The following is an 11380-nucleotide window of genomic DNA, read 5'->3' as shown; positions in this document are numbered from 1 at the left end:
CAAGTTACTTAGTATTATATAAAGCAGCCAGCTAGGCTGCAGTCAGTCTGATTCCAGGAGCAGTTCTAACTGCTGCAATAAAGAGCTGTGAATCCAACAGAGCTGTGTCCTTCGTCCATCTTTTCCACTATTCAACAATTACATTTAGAATGAGGGTGTTAGAGATCTTAGGATGGCTCTCTCGCACCCACCTCTTTCTGTTTTTCTCTGCTAGTGGATAAAGGGAGGCAAGAAAAAGTGATTGAACATTATAAAGTTGGACACAAGAGATCAAAGGATTTAAGATATTGAAGCTATATCTGAGTGGTCACAATGTTTGGATGTAAACGAATGACTGCAATGTGCATTTTCAGCATGGTAGTCAAAAGTCTACCTGGATGCACTCAGCAACTATGTATTCGATTATAAAAAAAATGACAAATCCAGAGTTTGCCTTCCCCACTTGCAAGCAGATAATGGCATCTCAAAATTTGCTTGCGGTCATTGTAGTATTCCAGATTGTGTGCTGTGATCTTCAGGACCTGCCACTATGAAATTGAAGGATTGCAGTTTAGTGTCAGATCTTCTAGGGCACTATGGTAAGTCAATCATACCCCATGAGTACAGATGGGAGAGAAATATGCTCAGTTCACTTTTTCAACCCACCCAATTCACATTTCCTGAACCAATAATTGACACATTGAAATCATGAAACAATGGTACTAGCTTTTCTCTATGGGTACCTTTTCCAAACTAGAATAATTTAGCATCTATAAGGTGAGAAAATGTATAAATCATATATTTGTTTTTTAGTCATTTAGTCATGTCCGACTCTTCGTGACCACATGGACCAGAGCATGCCAGGCACTCCTGTCTTTCACTGCCTCCCACAGTTTGGTCAAACTCATGCTGGTAGCTTCGAGAACACTGTCCAACCATCTCGTCCTCTGTCGTCCCCTTCTCCTTGTGCCCTCCATCTTTCCCAGCATCAGGGTCTTTTCCAGGGAGTCTTCTCTTCTCATGAGGTGGCCAAAGTATTGGAGCCTCAGCTTCAGGATCTGTCCGTCCAGTGAGCACTCAGGGCTGATTTCCTTAAGAATGGATAGGTTTTATTTTCTTGCAGTCCATATATTAATTCAGTATTATTGGTAGAGAAGCATTTTTGATTGGTGAGGTGAAAGAAAACACCTTAATCTGGGGTCATGTTTGTCCTTTTTTTTAAGCCGACCAGCAAATATGGTCCATTAGAGTTTGGCATCTGCAAAGAAAGAGACTTGCTTGGAAATGTTCCTAGGGCCAAGTTGGATGACTTTCATGAGCAAAGGATAATAGCAATTCAAATGTCCAGTTCAGCTTGTTGGCTTGGTACTGCTAAGGGCTAGGCTTGTGTTTCCAGCTTGTCTGTCACTGAGTGCAGACCTTTGATATCTATTAGCACACAACCAGGCTAATGGCTGAGGATTTTAGTTGTGGTATCAAAGACAGTTGGGTGAATTGGCTCTCAGACGAAGTCCAATCAGTATAGGGTGAAGGCTTTCATAGTGTTGGGGCAGAAAAAGTAGAGGTTCATGGATAATATTACACCAGCAATCAACTGTTTCTAGGTTACATTCACCACAGTCAGCATACAATCTGGCCAATCCTTTCATGAAGACCTTATCTGGCCTGCTTGCATAGTAAAGTTTCTTGTTTGCATACCAACTGAGCGAATCAGATGTGAAGAAATATCATGGGTTGAGTCCAGGGTGAGCTAGCTGAAATCGGATCCCATTGATATCTTTGGGACAAGTTAGTCGTGACTTCACTTAAATCCTATGGATTTTAGTGGAAACCAACTTAAGAGCACAAAGCCGTTTATGCTTACTCAAATGTAAGTCCCATTGAGTTTAAAGGTGCTTACTCCCAGAAAACTGGATAAAGGATTTCAGCATTAGGTCAGGATCCAACACCATCTCTCCACCTCCCTTCACATGTCAGAGTCACCTGTATATCATCCAACTTTTTCCAGCCCCAAACCAGGACGCATGTCTTCCAGGATGCGCTCCTGAGCGGGTTGTGTTTGGGCTCCACACGAGATTGCACCCCTGAAAAACCGCTTTTGTTGGGGTGAGAGCACAGAGCGAACAAGATTGTGGCACCCAAAATGGCCACCGGGGTGTCCCATTTTTTCCCAGAGCACTTGGAAGGTATGCATTTGTGGTTCCCTTGATCCTTTCCCTCACTCTGTATTCATCCCTTGTGGGTATCTGTTTGAGGCCTTTATATTATCCTTTTGGTACAGATAATAATTAATGGTCTTAGTGGCAGGTTCTGAGGTAGTATGTTGCTGAATGCCAGTTGTCTGTGTGGTCTGAGTTGGTAGTTGTGGCGGGGGAGGGGGAGGGGGTGGAGACAATGGGGAACGACTGTAGCCTTCATGCACTGCCTTTTGGGCTTCCCAGAATAATGTGTCTGGCTTTTTCTGGAAACAGGATGCTGGGCTAAAAGCACCCTTGGTCTCTTTCCCACAGAGTTCCTCTTATGTCTGAGATTATTAGGCATGGGCAGGAGAAGACCCAAACTTCAACTTTTTAAAGAAAAATCCCTGAAGTGTTATAGAGTGGAATGTACTTGAGCCACAGGAGAAACTCTTGCTCTCATCTCGAAAAACGTGAGGTTTCCAAAGTACCAGTGACACAACACTTGTTCTAGCCCAGAATTGCAGAAATATTTAATGGGGAATCAGACTTTCATTTTCAGAGGCACAAAATAAACTGCTTGACAGTTTGGAAATGTAGCAGCTCCTAAACAAATGGAAAACTGGCTTAGCAGAAATGGGAAGGTACGGGGCCCCCCCTCACTGAAGTCATGCGGTGGTGGCAAATGGCAAGCCACAAAAGCCCCAGCACTGAGGGATTGTATTGCCTAAGATGGCTGCTTCACTTTACCTCATGGGCAGGCTGGTTCTGTCCCACCCAAAGTGGCCCACATAGAGTTGGCCAGCTCTGGATCAGGCTGTCCAGCAAGATCCAGTTGCCCACTCCTGTTTTATATAGAAGTGAGAGGACCCAAGACAGAACACTGGAACCTTTCTGCACTAATTTTTCCTTAGGGGAAAAAAACCAATGCTCTTACTAGTAGCTAGTCTTCCGTATTACAGAGCGAATTAACATGATCTCAATATTGGCTTATACACGTAGTGCAGCATAGCAATGAGGGCTGAATGAATCTTTTGAATGTGATTTAAAAGAGTATATAAGTCCCAGTCAGACTTAGGTTGACATAAATATGTGAAAAGTGGCTGTCAGAAGTTGTCATCATCAGGTTTAGATAAAATATATGAATGCTAATGTATGCAAAATAACATTCTACTGTAGTTTGTGAATTTAAAATGCTACTTTTTTGAGGCTCAAGAGTGTGTATTTCTTTGACTTATAATTTGCAGTTTTCCTTTTGCACCTACTAATAAATTTCTCTGAGACAAGTGCTATAGTTCAGTTTCTTCCCACTGTTGATACACCCCCACCAATGTTGCCTTCAGAACCAATATCCTAAAGCTATCTGCTATAACAGAGTTTGATGCTGAGGTCTTGTATCCTTCCAACATCTAAATGGGATTTACAGAGGGACAAGAGTTTGATTTAATATGAAGACCAGTAAATCTTTGTGAACCATGCAAGGAACAAGAATTTGTAAAATTTATAAAGTGCTTGATGACTGGCTCCGGAAATGCGTGGTGCAATCTGGTTTTGTTTAAAACTAAAGCAAAGTAGACTTCCTCACATCTGCAAAATAATGATGACTGTTTCATGTTCACCACAGTGGCTGCAAGAGATGTGGATTCTTAATCTGAATGTTTTATGAAACTCATTCATGACCTTTGGCAAACTAGGATGGATGCCGGAAAAGTGGGCAAATGTAAAGATGGATCAACCGGCCATGAAGATAGGGAGCAACGAGTCAGGCTGAAATTAATAAATCCTAGAGGCAAGATTGGTGGTTTAGAGAGGAAGTAACAAACTAAAGGTGCAAAACCAAGGCAAAAGGCTGGAATTATAACCTTACTATGAATTGCAGAGCCAGTGAGGTGGCCGCCTCAAATAGCAAGTGGTGGTGGTCTTCTTCTTCTTTGGCGATCACTCGTAGCCGAGTAAGATTGTCTTCCATAAACACGGTTTTAACAATGAGTCTGTAAGTGACTGTGGAGGCCAATTCTGGTACCACACGTCCTTCCACAGTGGGGACATTGGTTCCCAGTCAACATTGATGCCGAAATCCAGCATCGCCTGAGCTCTGCGAGTGCGGCTTTCTCCCGATTGAAGTGCAGAGTGTTTGAGGTGGTGGTACTGGTGAGGAGAAATGGTGAGGGGTTGAAGGAAGTACTGTGGATGCCACAAGGCCTGCCCTATGTCTCTCCTAGCCTGCTGTCCTCAGGTGTAGTGCAGTATGCTGCCTTATCATGCTGCAGTATGCCAGTATTGAAGTAAGATTCAGCTGCGAGTCCAGTTGGCTTCTGTATATGGAATGCAGGGAGTATACCATACTGTCTTTTGCCTTAGGCAACAAAATGTCTTAGGTCAGCCTTGATGAATAGTTAAGACACCCAGAAACAATTTTATGTAAACATGGTATTTTGATCTCCAAGGGCAGCTGGCCTCCAAGATTGTCATTGTGACGAAGGGAAGAGGTTAGTCTCAATGAAAGATAATGACATGTGTGGCAAAATAAAGTGACAATAAGAAGAAGAAGGAGAAGGAGAAGGAGAAGGAGAAGGAGAAGAAGAAGAAGAAGAAGAAGAAGAAGAAGAAGAAGAAGAAGTTAATTGACCTGGAATTATTCCTTCTGTGTCCAACCTATTAAAATGCTCAATAATCATAGAGGAGCAACAAGCAACTGAATTGTATGGCTTTTGCCTTTCAGAGTTAGGGTATTTAGTTTTGCTCTACTTTTGCTCAATTTATATTGTTCTGTTCCATTTGGAACGATTTTAAATGTTTTGTGATTGGAATGGTTTTATCTGTTTTTATAATTGTATGTTCTGTTGTTGCATTCACCTTCTAGTAAAAGGTGGTCAAGCAATCTTATAAATTAATAAACACTGTGTATTATGTAACTTTGCCTTTAAGCTTTTAATTTTTCAAAAATGAAAGTACAAACAAACAAAGCAAAATACCTAATTTGGTCATATCCCAGTTTAAGCAGAACTGAAAGATGTGTGAAAGCAGGGAGTTCTCTGAGTTTTGATACCACATTACACTGGGTTCTTAGCATGAGTTCTTTGAACAAAGTGATGTCTTGGCTTCAACTAATGGGATTTTTTCCCTTGGTGCAATCTCAAAGATTCCTGTTTTGAATGTCAAGTGATGAAAAAGTGATACTGTAAAAATGAGGTTTATGAGACCTTCAAGCAGGGAACTTCCAATGCTTTTCCTTATAACGCCTTTCATGAAGAAGTATAAACTTTTGCTATGGTCCTCAACACATTGTGCTGAAATCAGTTTTGTTTAAATCATTGGGGTTTACTATCCTGTAAATGTGTACAAGAGAGCCTGTATTCTTCTGCTCAAAATGCAACAAACAGTACCAACTGAAAAAGGAAATAAATTAGAATTTGGCCCCCAGCAAAATAAAACTCCCTATAATCTACCAACACCTGGAATGTAGTACATATCTAATTACACACAGGGGCAGAACTATTTCATTTAGCTTTCTATATAAAGCTCGTAGGTTAGGGAAAGCAAGTAGTACTCTACAATTTCAGTGATTGTTGTCTGTGTTTACCATAATTATAGAGATATTTTAGACTTCCGCATTTTGTTAGAAGCATGATATTGGGCAGTGAATAGCTGAAAACCATTTTAAGTAATCTGTTATTGTGGCCATATCCTGGAGAGCATTGATACTATATTTAGTCACCATTTGGTTCGGGACAACTAGAGAGTCCCTCCTCCCTCACCATCTTAAAGCTGCATGCCTTGGAAATTGGCAAGATTGGATTTAATGAGGGTTGGAAGATATGGTAGTTTTATTTATTTATTTATTTAAGCCATTCTACACCAATTTAAGATTAAAACAAAAAAAATACTCTATGCAGTGTACAACATAAGATCAATAAATGATATAATTAAAACAAAAACAACACGAAACTTGTAAGACAGTAGTATAAAAGCATATAAAACAGGAATTCAGCAGATTTAAACAGATAAAAATATGATCCAATAACAAACAGAAACAGGATCAAGTGTGACCTGGGCAAAAATATATGATTTCCAGGGAATCCGAAGCAACTGATGTTTATTGTTTCATGTCTTCTTCTTTGGCGATTGCTCGTAGCTGAGTAAGATAGTTTTAACATTGTCCTGAATGATTTTTGAAGTACATGTCTCAGTTGTTTGCTATTAGATAGTTCAGTTGGTGAAGCATAAGATTCTTAATCTCAGGGTTGTTTGCCCACAATGGGTAAAATATTCCTGCATTGCAGGGGTTGGACTAGATGACCCTCATGGTCCCTTCCAAGTCTACAATTCTATGGTTCTATGCTTTTTTTTTCTTCGTAGGAACAAGCCCTTTTCTCATCACCACCACATTTTTGTTCCCAATAGCAGTGCGAGGACAGGAAGTATTACCCTGCCCTCTGATTGGCTTCCTCACGGCAATACTATGTGATGTCAGAGCATCACCATGAAGTCCTCAGTCTACATTCTGCTGGAAAAGGAAAGCAAGGGCAGTCACCGTGGCTGGGACTCCCTGGAATGATTTTAACTTCTGAATTGTGAAAGTGTGGAAACAGCAAGAAAGGCAAGCCAGGTGACAGTTTCATGAAACTCCCCCCTCCCCATAATCCCCACACATGGTTGGTTGAATTCACTCTGAATTTGCCACCATTTGCATTCAAGCTGCCTCCCAAACGCTTATTTCTCCTGCCACCCAGCAAACCAAGGAAATTAATTAAGTCTATTCAGTAGAGAAGGGTGTGAGGAGCAATTTTGTCATCTACCTAAGATTGCTCTGTCTCCCACACAGTGACTAGGCTTCAACAGAAGCATTAGCAACGCTATCTGGAAACTCCCTGCTATTCAAGAACCCATCAGCTTTCTGGACCAGAGCATCCTAAGAGGTACATCACCACTGAAGTGGTTGGGCCCAAGAAACCTCTTGCTTTACAAAGAGGGGATTCTTGTATCAACAAATATTTCGGTCTAATCCTGAGTGTGTCAAGTCTTGATTTTTCTTGTATGCAGTGATAATTCATTACAGGTGTGTGTTTCTGAAAATGATTTGTACCTAGCTGTCTTCAGTCTGCCTTGTGGGAAAAGATGCATGTGGAAGGATCTGATCCAGGAAACATTGTTTTAAAGCAGCATATTCTGGCAGATGAAATGATTTTGGAGTGGGAAAACAGAAATACCAGGGAAGGATTCTTCATAAAAGCTACAACTGCAGGAAATGAGTAGCAGAAATAAGAAGAGGAGGTATCAGCGAGAGGATGCTGAAAGCAGTGAGTACCTTAATTTGGATTTAAAATAAACTAGTGTGCTGATGTGATATTGGTGTATTTCCATGGAATATGAAGAGTTATACAAGTTGGCCCAGTTTAAAACTTTTGAGGTCCATGAAAGACTGCACGATCTGTCTGCCCGCCTTTTAACACAGAAAATACTTTTCTTGAATCACTCTTGATTTCATGGTGAACTTTGACAGAGAGAAATTAATGGAGCCATGTGGCCAGCTAGAAATTCTGTTTAAAAAAACCCACCGCAACATCAAATAAATAAGAGGTGACAGCTGTGGTAAAGTGAATATCAACTTTTGATTATGCTAAATATTTAGGGTGCTGCTAGAAGGGGCCTTAATATTGTAAATGGATCATTGGCAATAGGTTTTTTTTTTTTTTACATTGGAATTTTTTTTCCTGCAAAGGGTAAATCTGCATTAAATTGGGGAGCAGAATACAATGATGCAATGAATCCATGTAGGCATGGCAAAAAAAAAAAAAAAAGCATACATGAGGGGTATCAATCACACAATAAACACCTATCTTGCCTACCAAATGCCTATGCCCAAATGACTGAGTTCAAAAATGTCCTTCCCACTATTGATTTCCAGAAAATAGTATTTGGGGCTTACTGCCTCTGACAGTGGAGATAGAACATGGCCATCATGGATAGTAGCCACTGATAGACATTTTCCCCCCTAATCCTCTTATAAAGCTATGCTTTAAAATAATAATAATAATAATAATAATAATAATAATAATAATAATAATAATAATTCACATTGGTGGCCATCACTAGTTCTTGTGGTTGTGTCTTCTATGGGCTAACTATGAACTGAATGAAGAAGTTCTTTCTCTTTGCCTTTTCTTAATTTTCCAGCATTCAGCTTCATGGGATTTCCCTGAACTCCAGTATTTTGTGAGAGAACGAAAAACTTTTCTTTCTCTCCACAGCCCACATAATTTTATACACTTCTGCCCCTGCACTCTCCATGCCTAGTTCAACATCTCCGTTACATCCCTAGAGTATGTTTTCAACTGGGTGTTCCTCAGTTTCTGTCAGCTCCCCCACCCCCAGCAATGATTGTGGTGGAAGAAAAGGTGAAAAATGATTTCTCACACAGTTAAGGGTGGCTGTGACCAAAATGAATTGCATACTGAGGACCTAGGAATAGCCGCAGAATCCTCCTGGCTTATCATCTGTAACCATTGGCCATGCTAGCTGGGGCTGGTGGGAGTTGGAGTCCAAGAAATTTTGGAGGACTACAAATTCCCAGTCCTTAATATAAAGCAAGTCCCCACGCAATTTAATCTCAGTAATATGCTTAGGGGTGTTTTAGGAAATAGTTTTGGGTATTTTTGGCCTTTTACCCTTTGCCAGAAAAGAAACCACCTCCAGGGCTGATAGCCTTTTGGCAAGATAATGAACCCATATTTGAATCTTCACTTGAAACCAGCTGTTACTTGACCCAAAGAGAATGACTCGTCATGTAACCGCCCCCACACCTCATGCACAATTCTCTTATTGAGCAGTAAATTATGTCCTGAATATGGATGTTCTTACTCACATACGGCTATTTTTAACCCATCCTTAAAAGACCAAGTTACACAGAAATCAATACAAGCTGGCATGGTGACAATCTGAATAAAGGTTGATTTGCAAAAGTTGAACGCAAAATTAGGGACGTGATTCTCAGAATAGTAGTAGCATTAGTATAATTCTTTCCATCTTTGTACCTTTCAAAATGAAAAAGGATAGTTTATTTCTATATGTAAATAGAGAACCATGAGTGGAGTGAAATGATTTGTTTATAGCCAAGTGGTGAATCCAGATTAGAGGTGAGATTAAAGTCCAGATTTTCCATGTTCTGTTTCCTTCTTTCCTGTAGAAAAAATTTGTCTTCCAGCCCATCAACTGAAAATGATGTGATGGCGATAAGATATGATGGATCTTTTGTCCATTATTCCTACCAGGGACAAATTTTAGGCTATTGCACTATCAAACGCAGGAAGAAAGACATGGATGATTTTAAGAGCTGCACATGGAATAAGCTAAGGGACCATAACTCAATGGTAGAGAACAAAAGGTCCCTTGATGTCTCCAGTTAAAAAAGGGATCAGGAAGGAAGGAAGCAGGTGATGTGAAGGGCCTCTACCCAAGGCCCCATGGAGTTACTGCCAATCAGAAAAGACTACAGTGGGCTAGATGGACAAACAGCAAGATATAGGGCATCTTCCAATGTTGCTAACACTCCAGACCAATGCATAAAAGGAAGCCAATCATCTTTGGCAACACAGAAATCCAAAGGTTGTATCAGGAACAGTAGTCAAGTATCCTGAGGGAGATAATCAGGCAGGCATCTACCAATTGATTAGCAGTACAGAAGAATATGTGAGGGATGGGTGAGGGACATGGGTGGCACTGTGGTCTCAACTACTGAGCCTCTTGGGCTTGCCGATCAGAAGGTCGGCGGTTTGAATCCCCGCAACGGGGTGAGCTCCTGTTGCTTAGTCCCAGCTCCTGCTAACCTAGCAGTTCGAAAGCATTCCAAAAGTGCAAGTAGATAAATAGGTACCACTCTGATGGGAAGGTAAACGGCGTTTCCGTGCACTGCACTGCTTGCGCCTGAAGCGGCTTAGTCATGCTGGCCACATGACCCGGAAAAACTGTCTCCGGACAAACACCGGCTCCCTCGGTCTGTAAAGCGAGATGAGTGCCGCAACCCCAGAGTCATCTGCAACTGGACTTAACTGTCACAGGTCCTTTACCTTTACCGAAGAATGACCTAGAGGCCTCTCATAGTAATAATCTGTCCAAACTAAGGGGATGCAGGAGATTTGAGAGCTCTATATCAGACAGTGGCACAGGGCCAGTTCTCTGGTGACACATGATTCCTTCCTCCTGAAGGATTATCGGATGCTACATTGCACCCCAGCTCAATTGCCACAGATCTCTCCCTGACCAGCAGTGGATCTAGTGGTGTCAGGCGCACAGAAGCATGTGCCTAATTGGCAGGATTCATAGTTTATGGTATTGGGCACAGGACACAGAAATGTAAGGCTGCATCTCGTAATCTGTCCTGAGCACCTGCAAAGAACATCTTTGTTGCTTGCGACAGTAGGTTTTAGTTTTTTAAGTATACTACTTCTGTATTCAGTATTTCTGAATTCTGTTATGGCTTTGTACCAGATATAGGAAAGGATATTAGGCAGTGGTGGGAATTAAGGTATTTCTGGAAATTAAAATTTGAGATTAAAATTGATACTACAAATTACTATGACTCTGTGTATGAAACTGCAAGTTGTTTTTGAAATCTGAGGGAATCTGACAAACATCTTGTGATGTGGCATGAAGGTCTCTTTCTGTGTGTGTAGACTGGTGTTTGGAGTGAGGGTGGGAATTAAAGAACCCCCAATACTATGGGGGGTCTCCATATGCTATATACTCCACACACATATTTTTTTAAAGTATACTTTTCCAGATACATTTAACATAAAGGGAAATAATCTAATAAGAGCATTATTACCATTCATTATATCTCTATCACATCCCACCTTTTCATCACCATGACAATCAGTCTGCTAAGTTAAGCAACCAAAAATGCAATCCAGCATGGTCAACGAAATGAACAACACTGGGGGGGAAAAGCTTGTTGGTCTAATTGCTTGTGACCCGCCCCCCCATGTAAATACAGCAAGCTGCTTATATTAGGTCAGACTAGTGGTCCATCCATTCCAGTACTGTGATCTCAGAGACCCAACCTAGAGATGACAGTGGCATCTGCTGAAATCATGTAGAAACTGTATGTGTGTCTGATTTTAACAGCAGGATTTAGGACAATGAGAGGTCCAATAAAGGAGCTGGAAGATATGTCATGTAGATATAACAAAGGCCAAGAGCTATTCAGAAGAGACTGTGGCTCAATG

This window comes from Podarcis muralis, chromosome 1 (genome assembly GCF_964188315.1).
Source record: "Podarcis muralis chromosome 1, rPodMur119.hap1.1, whole genome shotgun sequence".
Classification (NCBI taxonomy): Eukaryota; Metazoa; Chordata; class Lepidosauria; order Squamata; family Lacertidae; genus Podarcis; species Podarcis muralis.
Note: the sequence above shows the minus strand (reverse complement) of the source record.